Source organism: Anopheles coluzzii, chromosome 2 (genome assembly GCF_943734685.1).
Source record: "Anopheles coluzzii chromosome 2, AcolN3, whole genome shotgun sequence".
In the NCBI taxonomy this organism is placed as follows: Eukaryota; Metazoa; Arthropoda; class Insecta; order Diptera; family Culicidae; genus Anopheles; species Anopheles coluzzii.
In genome coordinates this window covers 66835845-66857238 of record NC_064670.1, presented here as the reverse complement: position 1 = coordinate 66857238, position 21394 = coordinate 66835845, and positions in this window count along the sequence as shown.

Genomic DNA, 21394 nt, shown 5'->3' with positions numbered 1-21394 from the left:
ATTCTGAACTATAAAAAGTAGGAAATGCAAATAACACGTTCAGTTTGAATAAACCTATCGATTGAAACTCATCGTAGTTTGGCAATCCAGTACACAACAGATACTATGATGCCTTTTGCCGCAACCGTACCACGATACATTGTGCTGATAGGCGACAGTTTTTGGTGTTATGGTTGCTGTACTTGCAGCAATTGGTGCAAATTCTATGCCGAATAAAAAGAGTTAATTTTATATTGGGTGTCTTACCGTTCAATTGCCTGCAACGAGTGGTTTCGTGAGGAAATCCACAAATTATACATGTTGTTTCCTTTTCTGGCCCTTTGAGACGATGCTGTATATTTTGATGTTTCGACCTTTCTTGCTTGGATACTCCTTCGTTCGTGGCCGCATAATGGCTAGTTCTTCAGAGGGTTTCAGCCATTCTGCTAGGTCTTGTAGCGTAAGATTCTTGTTATCTTGTTTCGTACTTATCGTGTGTTTCAACTAGGCATGGGCAAAACGATTCTTTTCACCGAACGCGAACGAACTAGTTCGCTCACCAAAAAGAACCGTACGTGAACGACGATTCTTTCGTTCTTTTTTTCATGGGGTGTTTATTTACAAAGAACGCTCATTATCTTTTTCATTTACCCGCCATAGACGCATACTGTAGCCAAAGAAGTACTCATTCTGCGGTTGACACCAATAATTTAAAAACATTAAAGACTCGGCCCATCTGCTGTCTGGCTAGCTATCGAAAAACCGACCAAAAACTAGCATGTATAAAACTAATACGAGCATAGACGTCTCCAGCATATATTGTACCCTATGCCTTATACACACTCAAGGATTCTATAAAAAAAACTACTTAAATATGGATCAACATGATGAGCGCAATTCCAGTTCAGTTCATTCGCGAATAATGAATAATCCGTTTGAACGGGATCGATCTATTGAATTGTATACAGTCTTTCCCCGAGTTACGCGAATAATGCGTTCCGGAGACATTCGCGTAACTCGGATTTTCGCGTAAGTCGAATATCACATGTTACAGCAAAAATATACTTTATTTATCATAATTTTTGATTGAATTTACTTCATTTATGTAATTTAATACTTATTTGATGCAATTGGTGTAGAAAGTTTGGTTATTTATCATTTGATCATTTGATTTGATCATTTGAAAATAATTTGGTAATTATTTTTCATTTGACAATTGATGTAGAAAATTGTACTGATTTGACATCTGAACTGTCAAAAATAAAAATTCGCGTAACTCGAATTCGCGTAACTCGAGTGTCGCGTAACTCGGGGAAAGACTGTATGTATAATTTCCACACCAACAGAGCACAGATCGAACACAAATGAGCCAGTTCGAACGCGTTCGATGAATTCAGTTGTGTAGGTACGATTTACACACCAACAGAACACAGATCGAGCACCAGTTCGAACGCGTTCGATGAATTCAGTCGTATAGATACGATTTCCAAACCAACAGCACACCAAGGATAATGTATTTAGAAGGTTGATTTTTATCGCTTTTGCTGGGCGACATTGTGGGGGACATCTGTCACTCTATGCATACAAATTTCATTACCCCGCACCAGCCCTCCCCGATTTTTATACCGTAGCCCCCGGAAGAGAAATGTCAAGTCGAGAAATGTCATTTTGCTCTGAACAACTTCACCTTGTCATTTATAACACCTTGCAGCACACGTATCGAACACTGCCTGACAAATTCGACGGCGTTCGAGGAATTGAGTTGTATGGGTACGATTTCAACACCAACAGGGTACATTTTGATCTCTGACCCGTTCGCACGGTGCGAGAAAGAGCGAGAAAGCAATATGATTTTGCACGTTTCATTACCACATTTATGTGTGTCGTCGAACAATGAACGGAACGTTCGAACGCGTTCGGTGTAGTCAGTTTCTTCCAAAAGTCCTGGTCGTTTTTTGTTAAGAATCTCGTTCGTTCGTGCACTTTACCGAACTGTTCGAACGGTTCGATTCTCGTTCAACCTTTCGTTCCGAAGTTCGGTTGAAAACCTTGATGTTAAATCGTTTAGCAGCCTTTGGTCATTCAAAAATCCTTCTTGCTTCAACAACACCATGTTGTCAATGAGATTGCGCAAAGCGTTGGAAAATTCTAAAAATGCTGAAGGATTATCTGTCGTTGTATGTTTTATCACTAGTAATTCTAGCAGTAAAGACTTGTAAATGCTTTCAGGGTTCCCGACCATTTTGTCGAGCCTGGTTATTACGAGCGCAACGGTTTTCTGGGTTAAGCATTGATCCGCTAACTGCATGAAGTGCTTAACCTTTCAGATGCTTTTGCAGCCTATTTATGTTTTCTAAATTAATTTCACTACTTGCCGATCCGTTGGTTAATGCATCCTCTCTGGAGCCACTAATCGCTTAATCGCTGGCGCGTTGCATAACGTAGCTATTCAGCAAGTATTGCTACCTAGCATCGCTTTGTTTTTAAGGCTAAATTATCGTAAGCGACAGACGGAAAGAAGGAAAAGGAGGGAAAGGAATGAGGAGGGAAAGGATGGAAAGGCGAGAAAGGAGGGAAAGTTAGGAAATGAGGGAATGGAGGGAACGAAGGGAAAGGAGGGAAAGGAGGGAAAGGAGGGAAAGGAGGGAAAGGAGGGAAAGGAGGAAAAGAAGGGAAAGGAGGGAAAGGTTGGAAAGGAGGGAAAGGAGGAAAAGGAGGGAAGGAGAGAAAGAAGGGAAAGGAGGGCATTGGACTACTTGCCGATCCGTTGGTTGATGCATCCTCTCTGGAGCCACCATTGGTCGCGCACACGAAAGTGTCTTTCGGAGCAGCAGCCCAAGACAGGCACAGTACACGCCGACTTAAGCACAATAATAAACGCACCAACTGGCTCTTGGCAAATGATGCCTTCATTAATTTTTTCAATTGAATTTATACTCTAAAAATGCTGACCGTCGTCGAGCAGCATTTTCTTCATAGCCTATGTTTTCCATAAAATCGTTAAAAAAGCGCGCATCGCTGGCGCGTTGCATAACGTAACTATTCAGCAAGTATTGCTACCTAGCAACGCTTTGTTTTTAAGGCTAAATTATCGTAAGCGACAGACGGAAAGAAGGAAAAGGAGGGAAAGCAGGGAAAGGAGGGAAAGGAGGAAAAGGAGGGAAAAGAGGGAAAGGAGGGAACGGTTGGAATGGAGGGAAAGAAGGGAAAGAAGGGAAAGGATGGAAAGGAGGGAAATGAGGGAAAGTATGGAAATCAGGGAATGTAGGGAACGGAGGGAAAGGTGGGAAAGGTTGAACAGGAGGGAAAGGAGGGAAAGGAGGGAAAGGAGGGAAAGGAGGGAAAGGAGGGAAAGGAGGAAAAGGAGGGAAAGGAGGGAAAGGAGGGAAAGGAGGGAAAGGAGGGAAAGGAGGGAAAGGAGGGAAAGGAGGGAAAGGAGGGAAAGGAGGGAAAGGAGGGAAAGGAGGGAAAGGAGGGAAAGGAGGGAAAGTATTTCGAAACGCACAATCAAATGTATTTCGAACCACCAATTGGGACGAAAAAGTTACTGCCGGTATATTTCCATACCGTTTCAAACTGTTTCGTCGCTTCTCAGCCCAAGTAAGCACGGAGGAGCTGAGCCGGAATCGATACGAGCACACACCAACTGGTTGAATTTGAAGACAGATGTTTTAACCACCAGATCCTCAATACACACCTTCAAACATTGTTTCCGGGATTAGGCATCTCCGAGCTACCAAACAGCTACCGAACACTCAATTCATTCCAGAAGTACCAATTAAGGGGAGAGATGTTGGATCATTCAGTTACCGCAGGACTCCACACAGCATAACACGGAGCGCAACATAACAACTGACAGCTGCCAAACGCGTAAGAAAACGCTTGGGAAAGGAGGTAAAGCGTTTCATTAACTGTCGGTAATCGCAGTAGGTTGGTAGCTTTCCAATTAGACATGGGCAAAATGATTCTTTGCGACGATTCGAGCGAGCTGGCTCTTTTGCTTACTGCGAATCACGAGCGAGCGGTGATTCGTCCGCTCGCGCTAGCCATACCTTTAATTGGACAGGAGATATAGGTGATATTTTTCGTGAGGTATTGCTTAATTAATGCAGGTTGTTCTCGAATAATAGAGTATAGAGTTAATGGCGAGAAAAAATCAATACACAAAAATACACATTTTGTACATCTTAAATGGGAGCAAAACAATCACTAATGAGTTTCCATTTCATTAATTGTGCTCCCCATTTTTTTCATCCGTGGCATCTGTTCATTAATAAAATAATGATCTTTTTAGCAGGAATGAAATAATAATCAGGCAGGAAGAAAAACAAAATGTCACTCTGTGAACGAATGTTACTCAAATCATTATTATAGTGAGTCTTTAAGCTATAAGGCAAAGCCGTCCTCCTGTATAAAAAAAGACATAGCGTAAGGCAATTGAAATACTTTTTTTTCTATTACAAAACAACTGATATTCTTTATCGTAATAACTGGTTTCCTGCAGCGAATACAGCGAAGAAATTCAGACTAAGCGCGAGCGCACTGCCTATCCAAAATTCATGCAGAAAAAACAGCCTAGCTCGCGAGCGCGCTGCCCATCCAAAATACGTAGCGAGAAGAACAGGGTAGCTCGCGAACGCACTGCCTATCCAAAATCCATGCAGAAAAAAACAGTTTTTTCACCAAATGGATTTTGGGCCAACCGGTCGCTCGCGAGCTACCCTGTTCTTCTCGCTACGTATTTTGGATGGGCAGGGCGCTCGCGAGCTACCCTGTTTTTTTCTGCATGGATTTTGGATAGGCAGTGCGCTCGCGAGCTACCCTGTTTTTTTCTGCATAGATTTTGGATAGGCAGTGCGCTCGCGAGCTACCCTGTTTTTTTCTGCATAGATTTTGGATAGGCAGTGCGCTCGCGAGCTAGGCTGTTTTTTTCTGCATGGATTTTGGATAGGCAGTGCGCTCGCGAGCTAGGCTGTTTTTTTCTGCATGGATTTTGGATAGGCAGTGCGCTCGCGAGCTACCCTGTTCTTCTCGCTACGTATTTTGGATGGGCAGCGCGCTCGCGAGCTAGGCTGTTTTTTTCTGCATGGATTTTGGATAGGCAGTGCGCTCGCGAGCTACCCTGTTCTTCTCGCTACTTATTTTGGATGGGCAGCGCGCTCGCGAGCTAGGCTGTTTTTTTCTGCATGCATTTTGGATAGGCAGTGCGCTCGCGAGCTACCCTGATCTTCTCGCTACGTATTTTGGACAAGCAGTGCGCTTGCAAGCCGGGCTGTTTTTTCTCTGTTTTTGTGTTATCTCTGTGTTTCGCACATACGATGCGTTCGCGCTCTACGATGTTTTATACGTGTGTTTTGAATAGGCAGTGTGGGTCGACGACAGTAGCTTGTCATGTTTTTTTTTTCAATAAAACATTTATTTGAGTTTTAGTTTTAACGACAATAAAAATATTTGTTGTTTTTACTTGCGGCTATTTACATTCCGTGTAAGCCCAACAGTATTATAGATTTCTATTTTTTTCTCGGAGCAGCTAATTTCAAACGATTTTTTTTTATTTTTTTATGTGAGCGGGCGAATCATATTTTTCTGGAATGAAGAGCGGCGAGCGCCCGCTCATTAATGGGAGCGAGCGAACCTTATGATTCCCGTTCTTCTTGCCCATATCTATTTCCAATGAGAAAAGAGCGGCCTACTACGGATATTCATAACATGGTACCGGCAATACAGCGTTTTCTGAAGCGTTAAGCAGCTGTCAGTTGTTATGTTGCGCTCCGTGTTATGCTGTGTGGAGTCCTGCGGTTATAAGGGGGGAGATGTTGGATCATAGCACACATTGCAATCATAACATTTTCATGTAATAATTATTAATTGATCATAGTTCACGTTGTTACATTCTGAACTATAAAAAGTAGGGAATGCAAATAACACGTTCAGTTTGAATAAACCTATCGATTGAAACTCATCGTAGTTTGGCAATCCAGTACACAACAGATACTATGATGCCTTTTGCCGCAACCGTACCACGCTACATTGTGCTGATAGGCGACAGTTTTTGGTGTTATGGTTGCTGTACTTGCAGCAATTGGTGCAAATTCTATGCCGAATAAAAAGAGTTAATTTTATATTGGGTGTCTTACCGTTCAATTGCCTGCAACGAGTGGTTTCGTGAGGAAATCCACAAATTATACATATTGTTTCCTTTTCTGGCCCTTTGTGACGATGCTGTATATTTTGATGTTTCGACCTTTCTTGCTTGGATACTCCTTCGTTCGTGGCCGCATAATGGCTAGTTCTTCAGAGGGTTTCAGCCATTCTGCTAGGTCTTGTAGCGTAAGATTCTTGTTATCTTGTTTCGTACTTATCGTGTGTTTCAACTAGGCATGGGCAAAACGATTCTTTTCACCGAACGCGAACGAACTAGTTCGCTCACCAAAAAGAACCGTACGTGAACGACGATTCTTTCGTTCTTTTTTTCATGGGGTGTTTATTTACAAAGAACGCTCATTATCTTGTTCATTTACCCGCCATAGACGCATACTGTAGCCAAAGAAGTACTCATTCTGCGGTTGACACCAATAATTTAAAAACATTAAAGACTCGGCCCATCTGCTGTCTGGCTAGCTATCGAAAAACCGACCAAAAACTAGCATGTATAAAACTAATACGAGCATAGACGTCTCCAGCATATATTGTACCCTATGCCTTATACACACTCAAGGATTCTATAAAAAAAACTACTTAAATATGGATCAACATGATGAGCGCAATTCCAGTTCAGTTCATTCGCGAATAATGAATAATCCGTTTGAACGGGATCGATCTATTGAATTGTATATGTATAATTTCCACACCAACAGAGCACAGATCGAACACAAATGAGCCAGTTCGAACGCGTTCGATGAATTCAGTTGTGTAGGTACGATTTACACACCAACAGAACACAGATCGAGCACCAGTTCGAACGCGTTCGATGAATTCAGTCGTATAGATACGATTTCCAAACCAACAGCACACCAAGGATAATGTATTTAGAAGGTTGATTTTTATCGCTTTTGCTGGGCGACATTGTGGGGGACATCTGTCACTCTCTGCATACAAATTTCATTACCCCGCACCAGCCCTCCCCGATTTTTATACCGTAGCCCCCGGAAGAGAAATGTCAAGTCGAGAAATGTCATTTTGCTCTGAACAACTTCACCTTGTCATTTATAACACCTTGCAGCACACGTATCGAACACTGCCTGACAAATTCGACGGCGTTCGAGGAATTGAGTTGTATGGGTACGATTTCAACACCAACAGGGTACATTTTGATCTCTGACCCGTTCGCACGGTGCGAGAAAGAGCGAGAAAGCAATATGATTTTGCACGTTTCATTACCACATTTATGTGTGTCGTCGAACAATGAACGGAACGTTCGAACGCGTTCGGTGTAGTCAGTTTCTTCCAAAAGTCCTGGTCGTTTTTTGTTAAGAATCTCGTTCGTTCGTGCACTTTACCGAACTGTTCGAACGGTTCGATTCTCGTTCAACCTTTCGTTCCGAAGTTCGGTTGAAAACCTTGATGTTAAATCGTTTAGCAGCCTTTGGTCATTCAAAAATCCTTCTTGCTTCAACAACACCATGTTGTCAATGAGATTGCGCAAAGCGTTGGAGAATTCTAAAAATGCTGAAGGATTATCTGTCGTTATATGTTTTATCACTAGTAATTCTAGCAGTAAAGACTTGTAAATGCTTTCAGGGTTCCCGACCATTTTGTCGAGCCTGGTTATTACGAGCGCAACGGTTTTCTGGGTTAAGCATTGATCCGCTAACTGCACGAAGTGCTTAACCTTTCAGATGCTTTTGCAGCCTATTTATGTTTTCTAAATTAATTTCACTACTTGCCGATCCGTTGAGTAATGCATCCTCTCTGGAGCCACTAATCGCTTAATCGCTGGCGCGTTGCATAACGTAGCTATTCAGCAAGTATTGCTACCTAGCAACGCTTTGTTTTTAAGGCTAAATTATCGTAAGCGACAGACGGAAAGAAGGAAAAGGAGTGAAAGGAATGAGGAGGGAAAGGAAGGAAAGGAAGGAAAGGAAGGAAATGAGGGAATGGAGGGAACGAAGGGAAAGGAGGGAAAGGAGGGAAAGGAGGGAAAGGAGGGAACGGAGGGAAAGGAATGAGGAGGGAAAGGAGGGAAAGGAAAGAAAGGAGGGAAAGGAGGGAAAGGAGGGAAAGGAGGGAAAGGAGGGAAAGGAGGGAAAGGAGGGAAAGGAGGGAAAGAAGGAAAAGGAGTGAAAGGAGGGAAAGGAGGAAAAGAAGGGAAGGGTTGGAAAGGTTGGAAAGGAGGGAAAGGAGAGAAAGAAGGGAAGGAGAGAAAGAAGGGAAAGGAGGGCTTTGGACTACTTGCCGATCCGTTGGTTGATGCATCCTCTCTGGAGCCACCATTGGTCGCGCACACGAGAGTGTCTTTCGGAGCAGCAGCCCAAGACAGGCACAGTACACGCCGACTTAAGCACAATAATAAACGCACCAACTGGCTCTTGGCAAATGATGCCTTGATTATTATTTTCAATTGAATTTATACTCTAAAAATGCTGACCGTCGTCGATCAGCATTTTCTTCTTAGCCTATGTTTTCCATAAAATCGTTAAAAAAGCGCGCATCGCGCGCGTTGCATAACGTAGCTATTCAGCAAGTATTGCTACTTAGCAACGCTTTGTTTTTAAGGCTAAATTATCGTAAGAGACAGACGGAAAGAAGAAAAATGAGGGAAAGGATAGAAAGAAGGGAAAGGAGGAAAAGGAGGGAAAAGAGGGAAAGGAGGGAACGGTTGGAAAGAAGGGAAAGGAGGGAAAGAAGGGAAAGGATGGAAAGGAGGGAAATGAGGGAAAGGAGTAAAAGGAGGGAAAGGAGGGAAAGGAGGGAAAGGTGGGAAAGGAGGGAAAGGAGGGAAAGAACGGAAAGGAGGGAAAGGAGGGAAAGGAGGGAAAGGAGGGAAAGGAGGGAAAGAAGGGAAAGGAGGGAACGGTGGGAAAGGAGGGAAAGGAGGGAAAGGAGGGAAAGGATGGAAATGAGGGAAAGGAGGGAAATGAGGGAAAAGAGGGAAAGAATGGAAAAAAGGAAAGAATGGAAAAGAGGGAAAGGAGGGTAAAAAGGGAAAGGAGGGAAAGGATGGAAATGAGGGAAAGGAGGGAATGGAGGGAAAAGAGGGAAAGAATGGAAAAGAGGGAAAGGAGGGTAAAAAGGGAAAGGAGAGAAAGGAGGGAAAGCACAATAATAAACGCACCAACTGGCTCTTGGCAAATAATGCCTTCATTATTTTTTTTCAATTGAATTTATACTCTAAAAATGCTGACCGTCGTCGATCAGCATTTCCTTCTTAGCCTATGTTTTCCATTAAATCGGTAAATTCCATTGAATCGTTAAGCGCGTTTAATCGCTGGCGCGTTGCATAACGTAGCTATTCAGCAAGTATTGCTACCTAGCAACACTTTGTTTTTAAGGCTAAATTATCGTAAGCGGAGGGAAAGGTGGGAAAGGAGGGAAAGGAGGGAAAGAAGGGAAAGAAGGGAAAGGAGGGAAAGGAGGGAAAGGAGGGAAAGGAGGGAAATGAGGGAAAGGAGGGAAAGGAGGGAAAGGAGGGAAAGGAGGGAAAGAAGGGAAAGGAGGGAACGGAGGGAAAGGAGGGAAAGGAGTGAAAGGAGGGAAAGGAGGGAAAGGAGGGAAAGGAGGGAAAGGAGGGATGGAGAGAAAGAAGGGAAAGAAGGGAAAGAAGGGCATTTGACTACTTGCCGATCCGTTGGTTAATGCATCCTCTCTGGAGCCACCATTTGTCGCGCACACGAGAGTGTCTTTCGGAGCAGCAGCCCAAGACAGGCACAGTACACGCCGACTTAAGCACAATAATAAACGCACCAACTGGCTGTTGGCAAATAATGCCTTCATTATTTTTTTTCAATTGAATTTATACTCTAAAAAAGCTGACCGTCGTCGATCAGCATTTTCTTCTTAGCCTATGTTTTCCATTAAATCGTTAAATTCCATTTAATCGTTAAGCGCGTTTAATCGCTGGCGCGTTGCATAACGTAATTATTCAGCAAGTATTGTTACCTAGCAACACTTTGTTTTTAAGGCTAAATTATCGTAAGCGGAGGGAAAGGTGGGAAAGGAGGGAAAGGAGGGAAAGGAGGGAAAGAAGGGAAAGGAGGGAAAGGAGGGAAAGGAGGGAAAGGAGGGAAATGAGGGAAAGGAGGGAAAGGAGGGAAATGAGGGAAAGGAGGGAAAGGAGGGAAAGGAGGGAAAGGAAGGAAAGGAGGGAAAGGAGGGAAAGGAGGGAAAGGAGGGAAAGGAGGGAAAGGAGGGATGGAGAGAAAGGAGGGAAAGAAGGGAAAGAAGGGCATTTGACTACTTGCCGATCCGTTGGTTGATGCATCCTCTCTGGAGCCACCATTTGTCGCGCACACGAAAGTGTCTTTCGGAGCAGCAACCCAAGACAGGCACAGTACACGCCGACTTAAGCACAATAATAAACGCACCAACTGGTTTCAATTGATTTTATACTCAAAAAATGCTGACCGTCGTCCATCAGCATTTTCTTCTTAGCCTATGTTTTCCATAAAATCGTTAAAAAAGCGCGCATCACTGGCGCGTTGCATAACGTAGCTATTCAGCAAGTATTGACCAGCAACGCTTCGTTTTTAAAGCTTAATTATCGTCAGCGACAAAGGGAAAGATAAAAAGGAGGGAAAAGAATGAAAGGAGGGAAAGGTGGGAAAAGAGGGAAAAAAGGGAAAGGAGGGAAAGGAGGAAAGTAGGGAAAGGAGGGAAAAGAGGGAAAGGATGGAAAGGAGGGATAGGAGGATAAGGAGGGAAAAGAATGAAAGGAGCGAAAGGTGGGAAAAGAGGGAAAAGTGGGAAAGGAGGGAAAGGAGGAAAGGAGGGAAAGGAGGAAAAAGAGGGAAAGGATGGAAAGGAGGGAAAGGAGGGAAAGGAGGGAAAGGAGGGAAAGGAGGGGAAGGAGGGAAAGGAGGGAAAGGAGGGAAAGGAGGGAAAGGAGGGAAAGGAGGGAAAGGAGGGAAAGGAGGTAAAGGTGAGAAAGGAGGGAAAGGAGGGAAAGTAGGTAAAGAAGGGATAGGAGGGAAAGAAGGGAAAGGAGGTAAAGGAGGGAAAGGAGGGAAAGGAGGGAAAGGAGAGAAAGGAGGGAAAGGAGGGAAAGGAGGGAAAGGTTGGAAAGGAGGGAAAGGAGGGAAAGGAGGGAAAGGAGGGAAGGAGAGAAAGAAGGGAATGGAGGGCATTTTACATTTTTTAAAGCTTAATTATCGTCAGCGACAGAGGGAAAGATAAAAAGGAGGGAAAAGAATGAAAGGAGGGAAAGGTGGGAAAAGAGGGAAAAGTGGGAAAGGAGGGAAAAGAGGGAAAGGATGGAACGGAGGGATAGGATGGAAAGGAGGGAAAGGAGGAAAGGAGGGAAAGGAGGGAAAGGAGGGAAAGGAGGGAAAAGAGGGAAAGGAGGGAATGCAGAAAAAGGAGGGAAATGATGGAAAGGAGGGAAAGGAGGGAAAGGATGGAAAGTAGGGAAATGAGGGAAATAATGGAAATGGTGTAAAGGAGGGAAAGGAGGGAAAGGAGGGAAAGTATTTTGAAACGCACAATCAAATGTATTTCGAACCACCAATTGGGACGAAAAAGTTACTGCCGGTATATTTCCATACCGTTTCAAACTGTTTCGTCGCTTCTCAGCCCAAGTAAGCACGGAGGAGCTGAGCCGGAATCGATACGAGCACACACCAACTGGTTGAATTTGAAGACAGATGTTTTAACCAACAGATCCATAATACACACCTTCAAACATTGTTTCCGGGATTAGGCATCTCCGAGCTACCAAACAGCAACCGAACACTCAATTCATTCCAGAAGTACCAATTAAGGGGAGAGATGTTGGATCATTCAGTTACCGCAGGACTCCACACAGCATAACACGAAGCGCAACATAACAACTGACAGCTGCCAAACGCGTAAGAAAACGCTTGGGAAAGGAGGTAAAGCGTTTCATTAACTGTCGGTAATCGCAGTAGGTTGGTAGCTTTCCAATGAGAAATGAGCGGCCTGCTACGGATATTCATAACATGGTACCGGCAATACAGCGTTTTCTGAAGCGTTAAGCAGCTGTCAGTTGTTATGTTGCGCTCCGTGTTATGCTGTGTGGAGTCCTGCGGTTATAAGGGGGGAGATGTTGGATCATAGCACACATTGCAATCATAACATTTTCATGTAATAATTATTAATTGATCATAGTTCACGTTGTTACATTCTGAACTATAAAAAGTAGGGAATGCAAATAACACGTTCAGTTTGAATAAACCTATCGATTGAAACTCATCGTAGTTTGGCAATCCAGTACACAACAGATACTATGATGCCTTTTGCCGCAACCGTACCACGATACATTGTGCTGATAGGCGACAGTTTTTGGTGTTATGGTTGCTGTACTTGCAGCAATTGGTGCAAATTCTATGCCGAATAAAAAGAGTTAATTTTATATTGGGTGTCTTACCGTTCAATTGCCTGCAACGAGTGGTTTCGTGAGAAAATCCACAAATTATACATGTTGTTTCCTTTTCTGGCCCTTTGAGACGATGCTGTATATTTTGATGTTTCGACCTTTCTTGCTTGGATACTCCTTCGTTCGTGGCCGCATAATGGCTAGTTCTTCAGAGGGTTTTAGCCATTCTGCTAGGTCTTGTAGCGTAAGATTCTTGTTATCTTGTTTCGTACTTATCGTGTGTTTCAACTAGGCATGGGCAAAACGATTCTTTTCACCGAACGCGAACGAACTAGTTCGCTCACCAAAAAGAACCGTACGTGAACGACGATTCTTTCGTTCTTTTTTTCATGGGGTGTTTATTTACAAAGAACGCTCGTTATCTTTTTCATTTACCCGCCATAGACGCATACTGTAGCCAAAGAAGTACTCATTCTGCGGTTGACACCAATAATTTAAAAACATTAAAGACTCGGCCCATCTGCTGTCTGGCTAGCTATCGAAAAACCGACCAAAAACTAGCATGTATAAAACTAATACGAGCATAGACGTCTCCAGCATATATTGTACCCTATGCCTTAAACACACTCAAGGATTCTATAAAAAAAACTACTTAAATATGGATCAACATGATGAGCGCAATTCCAGTTCAGTTCATTCGCGAATAATGAATAATCCGTTTGAACGGGATCGATCTATTGAATTGTATATGTATAATTTCCACACCAACAGAGCACAGATCGAACACAAATGAGCCAGTTCGAACGCGTTCGATGAATTCAGTTGTGTAGGTACGATTTACACACCAACAGAACACAGATCGAGCACCAGTTCGAACGCGTTCGATGAATTCAGTCGTATAGATACGATTTCCAAATCAACAGCACACCAAGGATAATGTATTTAGAAGGTTGATTTTTATCGCTTTTGCTGGGCGACATTGTGGGGGACATCTGTCACTCTCTGCATACAAATTTCATTACCCCGCACCAGCCCTCCCCGATTTTTATACCGTAGCCCCCGGAAGAGAAATGTCAAGTCGAGAAATGTCATTTTGCTCTGAACAACTTCACCTTGTCATTTATAACACCTTGCAGCACACGTATCGAACACTGCCTGACAAATTCGACGGCGTTCGAGGAATTGAGTTGTATGGGTACGATTTCAACACCAACAGGGTACATTTTGATCTCTGACGACCCGTTCGCACGGTGCGAGAAAGAGCGAGAAAGCAATATGATTTTGCACGTTTCATTACCACATTTATGTGTGTCGTCGAACAATGAACGGAACGTTCGAACGCGTTCGGTGTAGTCAGTTTCTTCCAAAAGTCCTGGTCGTTTTTTGTTAAGAATCTCGTTCGTTCGTGCACTTTACCGAACTGTTCGAACGGTTCGATTCTCGTTCAACCTTTCGTTCCGAAGTTCGGTTGAAAACCTTGATGTTAAATCGTTTAGCAGCCTTTGGACATTCAAAAATCCTTCTTGCTTCAACAACACCATGTTGTCAATGAGATTGCGCAAAGCGTTGGAAAATTCTAAAAATGCTGAAGGATTATCTGTCGTTATATGTTTTATCACTAGTAATTCTAGCAGTAAAGACTTGTAAATGCTTTCAGGGTTCCCGACAATTTTGTCGAGCCTGGTTATTACGAGCGCAACGGTTTTCTGGGTTAAGCATTGATCCGCTAACTGCACGAAGTGCTTAACCTTTCAGATGCTTTTGCAGCCTATTTATGTTTTCTAAATTAATTTCACTACTTGCCGATCCGTTGGTTAATGCATCCTCTCTGGAGCCACTAATCGCTTAATCGCTGGCGCGTTGCATAACGTAGCTATTCAGCAAGTATTGCTACCTAGCAACGCTTTGTTTTTAAGGCTAAATTATCGTAAGCGACAGACGGAAAGAAGGAAAAGGAGGGAAATGAATGAGGAGGGAAAGGAAGGAAATGAGGGAACAAAGGGAAAGGAGGGAACGGTTGGAAAGGAGGGAAAGGAGGGAAAGGATGGAAAGGAGGGAAAGGTGGGAAAGGAGGGAAAGGAGGGAAAGGAGGGAAAGGAGGGAAAGGAGGGAAAGGAGGGAAAGGAGGGAAAGAAGGGAAAGGAGGGAAAGGAGGGAAAGGAGGGAAAGGAGGGAAAGGAGGGAAAGGAGGGAAAGGAGGGAAAGGAGGGAAAGGAGGGAAAGGAGGGAAAGGGGTGGAAAGGAGGGAAAGGATGGAAAGGAGGGAAATGAGGGAAAGGAGTAGAAGGAGGGAAAGGAGGGAAAGGAGGGAAAGGAGGGAAAGGAGGGAAAGAAGGGAAAGCACAATAATAAACGCACCAACTGGCTCTTGGCAAATGATGCCTTCATTATTTTTTTCAATTGAATTTATACTCTAAAAACGCTGACCGTCGTCGATCAGCATTTTCTTCTTAGCCTATGTTTTCCATAAAATCGTTAAAAAAGCGCGCATCGCTGGCGCGTTGCATAACGTAGCTATTCAGCAAGTATTGCTACCTAGCAACGCTTTGTTTTTAAGGTTAAATTATCGTAAGCGACAGACGGAAAGAAGGAAAAGGAGGGAAAGGATGGAAAAGAGGGAAAGGAGGGAAAGGAGGGAAAAGAGGGAAAGGAGGAAACGGTTAGAAAGGAGGGATAGGTTGGAAAGGAGGGAAAGGAGGGAAAGGACGGAAATGAGGGAAAGGAGGGAAAGGAGGGAAAGGAGGGAAAGGTGGGAAAGAAGGGAAAGGAGGGAAAGGAGGGAAAGGAGTGATAGGAGGGAAAGGAGGGAAAGGAGGGAAAGGAGGGAAAGGAGGGAAAGGAGGGAAAGGAGAGAAAGGAGGGAAAGGAGGGAAAGGAGGGTAAGGAGGGAAAGGATGGAAAGGAGGGAAAGGAGGGAAAGGAGGGAAAGGAGGGAAACGAGGGAAAGGAGGGAAAGCAGGGAAAGGAGGGAACGGTTAGAAAGGAGTGATAGGTTGGAAAGGAGGGAAAGGAGGGAAAGGAGGGAAATGAGGGAAAGGAGGGAAAGGAGGGAAAGGAGGGAAAGGAGGGAAAGAAGGGAAAGGAGGGTAAGGAGGGAAAGGAGGGAAAGGATGGAAATGAGGGAAAGGAGGGAAAGGAGGGAAAAGTGGGAAAGGATGGAAAAGAGGGAAAGGAGGGAAAAAAGGGTAAGGAGGGAAAGGAGGGAAAGCACAATAATAAACGCTCCAACTGGCTTTTGGCAAATAATGCCTTCATTATTTTATTTTCAATTGAATTTATACTCTAAAAATGCTGACCGTCGTCGATCAGCATTTCCTTCTTAGCCTATGTTTTCCATTAAATCGTTAAATTCCATTGAATCGTTAAGCGCGTTTAATCGCTGGCGCGTTGCATAACGTAGCTATTCAGCAAGTATTGCTACGCTTGTTTTCAAGGCTAAATTATCGTAAGCGACAGACGGAAAGGAGTAAAAGGAGGGAAAGGAGGGAAAGGAGGGCATTGGACTACTGGCCGATCCGTTGGTTGATGCATCCTCTCTGGAGCCACCATTTGTCGCGCACACGAGAGTGTCTTTCGGAGCAGCAGCCCAAGACAGGCACAGTACACGCCGACTTAAGCACAATAATAAACGCACCAACTGGCTATTGGCAAATAATGCCTTCATTATTTTTTTCAATTGAATTTATACTCTAAAAATGCTGACCGTCGTCGATCAGCATTTTCTTCTTAGCCTATGTTTTCCATTAAATCGTTAAATTCCATTTAATCGTTAAGCGCGTTTAATCGCTGGCGCGTTGCATAACGTAGCTATTCAGCAAGTATTGCTACCTAGCAACACTTTGTTTTTAAGGCTAAATTATCGTAAGCGACAGACGGAAAGGAGGAAAAGGAGGGAAAGGAATGAGGAGGGAAAGGATGGAAAGGCGAGAAAGGAGGGAAAGGATGGAAATGAGGATATGGAGGGAACGGAGGGAAAGGAGGGAAAGGTTGGAAAGGAGGGAAAGGTGGGAAAGGAGGGAAAGGAGGGAAAGGAGGGAAAGGAGGGAAAGGAGGGAAAGGAGGGAAAGGATGGAAAGGAGGGAAAGGAGGGAAAGGAGGGAAAGAAGGGAAAGGAGGGAAAGGAGGGAAAGGAGGGAAAGGATGGAAAGGAGGGAAAGGAGGGAAAGGTTTGTAAGGAGGGAAAGGAGGGAAAGGAGGGAAGTAGAGAAAGAAGGGAAAGGAGGGCATTTGACTACTTGCCGATCCGTTGGTTGATGCATCCTCTCTGGAGCCACCATTTGTCGCGCACACGAAAGTGTCTTTCGGAGCAGCAACCCAAGACAGGCTCAGTACACGCCGACTTAAGCACAATAATAAACGCAACAACTGGTTTCAATTGAATTTATACTCTAAAAATGCTGACCGTCGTCCATCAGCATTTTCTTCTTTGCCTATGTTTTCCATAAAATCGTTAAAAAAGCGCGCATCGCTGGCGCGTTGCATAACGTCGCTATTCAGCAAGTATTGACCAGCAACGCTTCGTTTTTAAAGCTTAATTATCGTCAGCGACAGAGGGAAAGATAAAAAGGAGGGAAAAGAATGAAAGGAGGGAAAGGTGGGAAAAGAGGGAAAAGAGGGAAAGGACGTTTTCCATAAAATCGTTAAAAAAGCGCGCATCGCTGGCGCGTTGCATAACGTAGCTATTCAGCAAGTATTGCTACCTAGCAACGCTTTGTTTTTAAGGCTAAATTATCGTAAGCGACAGACGGAAAGAAGGAAAAGGAGGGAAAGGATGGAAAGGCGAGAAAGGAGGAAAAGGAGGGAAAAGAGGGAAAGGAGGGAACGGTTGGAAAGGAGGGAAAGGAGGGAAAGAAGTAAAAGGATGGAAAGGATGGAAAGGAGGGAAAGGAGGGAAAGGACGGAAAGGAGGGAAAGGAGGGAAAGGAGGGAAAGGAGGGAAAGGAGGGAAAGGAGGGAAAGGAAGGAAAGGAGGGAAAGGAGGGAAATTACAATAATAAACGCACCAACTGGCTCTTGGCAAATAATGCCTTCATTATTTTTTTTTTCAATTGAATTTATACTCTAAAAATGCAGACCGTCGTCGATCAGCATTTCCTTCTTAGCCTATGTTTTCCATTAAATCGTTAAATTCCATTGAATCGTTAAGCGCGTTTAATCGCTGGCGCGTTGCATAACGTAGCTATTCAGCAAGTATTGCTACGCTTGTTTTTAAGGCTAAATTATCGTAAGCGACAGACGGAAAGGAGGAAAAGGATGGAAAGGAGGGAAAGGAGGGCATTGGACTATTTGCCGATCCGTTGGTTGATGCATCCTCTCTGGAGCCACCATTTGTCGCGCACACGAGAGTGTCTTTCGGAGCAGCAGCCCAAGACAGGCACAGTACACGCCGACTTAAGCACAATAATAAACGCACCAACTGGCTATTGGCAAATAATGCCTTCATTATTTTTTTTCAATTGAATTTATACTCTAAAAATGCTGACCGTCGTCGATCAGCATTTTCTTCTTAGCCTATGTTTTCCATTAAATCGTTAAATTCTATTTAATCGTTAAGCGCGTTTAATCGCTGGCGCGTTGCATAACGTAGCTATTCAGCAAGTATTGCTACCTAGCAACACTTTGTTTTTAAGGCTAAATTATCGTAAGCGACAGACGGAAAGGAGGAAAAGGAGAGAAAGGAATGAGGAGGGAAAGGATGGGAAGGCGAGATAGGTGGGAAAGGATGGAAATGAGGATATGGAGGGAACGGAGGGAAAGGTTGGAAAGGATGGAAAGGAGGGAAAGGAGGGAAAGGAGGGAAAGGAGGGAAAGGAGGGAAAGGAGGGAAAGGAAGGAAAGGACGGAAAGGACGGAAAGGAGGGAAAGGAGGGAAAGGAGGGAAAGGAGGGAAAGGAGGGAAAGGAGGGAAAGGAGGGAAAGGAGGGAAAGGAGGGAAAGGAGGGAAAGGAGGGAAAGGAGGGAAAGGAGGGAAAGAAGGGAAAGGATGGAAAGGAGGGAAAGGAGGGAAAGGAGGGAAAGGTTGGAATGGAGGGAAAGGAGGGAAAGGAGGGAAGGAGAGAAAGAAGGGAAAGGAGGGCATTTGACTACTTGCCGATCCGTTGGTTGATGCATCCTCTCTGGAGCCACCATTTGTCGCGCACACGAGAGTGTCTTTCGGAGCAGCAGCCCAAGACAGGCACAGTACACGCCGACTTAAGCACAATAATAAACGCAACAACTGGTTTCAATTGAATTTATACTCTAAAAATGCTGACCGTCGTCCATTAGCATTTTCTTCTTAGCTTATGTTTTCCATAAAATCGTTAAAAAAGCGCGCATCGCTGGCGCGTTGCATAACGTCGCTATTCAGCAAGTATTGACCAGCAACGCTTCGTTTTTAAAGCTTAATTATCGTCAGCGACAGAGGGAAAGATAAAAAGGAGGGAAAAGAATGAAAGGAGCGAAAGGTGGGAAAAAAGGGAAAAGAGGAAAAGTAGGGAAAGGAGGAAAGGAGGAAAGGAGGGAAAGGAGGGAAAAGAGGGAAAGGATGGAAAGGAGGGATAGGAGGGAAAGGATGGAAAGGAGGGAAAGGAGTGGAAGGAGGGAAAGGAGGGAAAGGAGGGAAAGGAGGGAAAGGAGGGAAAGGAGGGAAAGGAGGGAAAGGAGGGAAAGGAGGGAAAGGAGGGAAAGGAGGGAAAGGAGGGAAAGGAGGGAAAGGAGGGAAAGGAGGGAAAGAAGGGAAAGGAGGGAAAGGAGGGAAAGGAGGGAAAGGAGGGAAAGGAGGGAAAGGAGGGAAAGGTTTGTAAGGAGGGAAAGGAGGGAAAGGAGGGAAGTAGAGAAAGAAGGGAAAGGAGGGCATTTGACTACTTGCCGATCCGTTGGTTGATGCATCCTCTCTGGAGCCACCATTTGTCGCGCACACGAAAGTGTCTTTCGGAGCAGCAACCCAAGACAGGCTCAGTACACGCCGACTTAAGCACAATAATAAACGCAACAACTGGTTTCAATTCAATTTATACTCTAAAAATGCTGACCGTCGTCCATCAGCATTTTCTTCTTAGCCTATGTTTTCCATAAAATCGTTAAAAAAGCGCGCATCGCTGGCGCGTTGCATAACGTCGCTATTCAGCAAGTATTGACCAGCAACGCTTCGTTTTTAAAGCTTAATTATCGTCAGCGACAGAGGGAAAGATAAAAAGGAGGGAAAAGAATGAAAGGAGGGAAAGGTGGGAAAAGAGGGAAAAGAGGGAAAGGACGTTTTCCATAAAATCGTTAAAAAAGCGCGCATCGCTGGCGCGTTGCATAACGTAGCTATTCAGCAAGTATTGCTACCTAGCAACGCTTTGTTTTTCAGGCTAAATTATCGTAAGCGACAGACGGAAAGAAGGAAAAGGAGGGAAAGGATGGAAAGGCGAGAAAGGAGGAAAAGGAGGGAAAAGAGGGAAAGGAGGGAACGGTTGGAAAAGAGGGAAAGGAGGGAAAGAAGTAAAAGGATGGAAAGGATGGAAAGGAGGGAAAGGAGGGAAAGGACGGAAAGGAGGGAAAGGAGGGAAAGGAGGGAAAGGAGGGAAAGGAGGGAAAGGAGGGAAAGGAAGGAAAGGAGGGAAAGGAGGGAAATTACAATAATAAACGCACCAACTGGCTCTTGGCAAATAATGCCTTCATTATTTTTTTTTTCAATTGAATTTATACTCTAAAAATGCTGACCGTCGTCGATCAGCATTTCCTTCTTAGCCTATGTTTTCCATTAAATCGTTAAATTCCATTGAATCGTTAAGCGCGTTTAATCGCTGGCGCGTTGCATAACGTAGCTATTCAGCAAGTATAGCTACGCTTGTTTTTAAGGCTAAATTATCGTAAGCGACAGACGGAAAGGAGGAAAAGGATGGAAAGGAGGGAAAGGAGGGCATTGGACTACTTGCCGATCCGTTGGTTGATGCATCCTCTCTGGAGCCACCATTTGTCGCGCACACGAGAGTGTCTTTCGGAGCAGCAGCCCAAGACAGGCACAGTACACGCCGACTTAAGCACAATAATAAACGCACCAACTGGCTATTGGCAAATAATGCCTTCATTATTTTTTTCAATTGAATTTATACTCTAAAAATGCTGACCGTCGTCGATCAGCATTTTCTTCTTAGCCTATGTTTTCCATTAAATCGTTAAATTCTATTTAATCGTTAAGCGCGTTTAATCGCTGGCGCGTTGCATAACGTAGCTATTCAGCAAGTATTGCTACCTAGCAACACTTTGTTTTTAAGGCTAAATTATCGTAAGCGACAGACGGAAAGGAGGAAAAGGAGAGAAAGGAATGAGGAGGGAAAGGATGGGAAGGCGAGGTAGGTGGGAAAGGATGGAAATGAGGATATGGAGGGAACGGAGGGAAAGGTTGGAAAGGATGGAAAGGAGGGAAAGGAGGGAAAGGAGGGAAAGGAGGGAAAGGAGGGAAAGGAGGGAAAGGAAGGAAAGGACGGAAAGGAGGGAAAGGAGGGAAAGGAGGGAAAGGAGGGAAAGGAGGGAAAGGAGGGAAAGGAGGGAAAGGAGGGAAAGGAGGGAAAGGAGGGAAAGGAGGGAAAGGAGGGAAAGAAGGGAAAGGATGGAAAGGAGGGAAAGGAGGGAAAGGAGGGAAAGGTTGGAATGGAGGGAAAGGAGGGAAAGGAGGGAAGGAGAGAAAGAAGGGAAAGGAGAGCATTTGACTACTTGCCGATCCGTTGGTTGATGCATCCTCTCTGGAGCCACCATTTGTCGCGCACACGAGAGTGTCTTTCGGAGCAGCAGCCCAAGACAGGCACAGTACACGCCGACTTAAGCACAATAATAAACGCAACAACTGGTTTCAATTGAATTTATACTCTAAAAATGCTGACCGTCGTCCATTAGCATTTTCTTCTTAGCTTATGTTTTCCATAAAATCGTTAAAAAAGCGCGCATCGCTGGCGCGTTGCA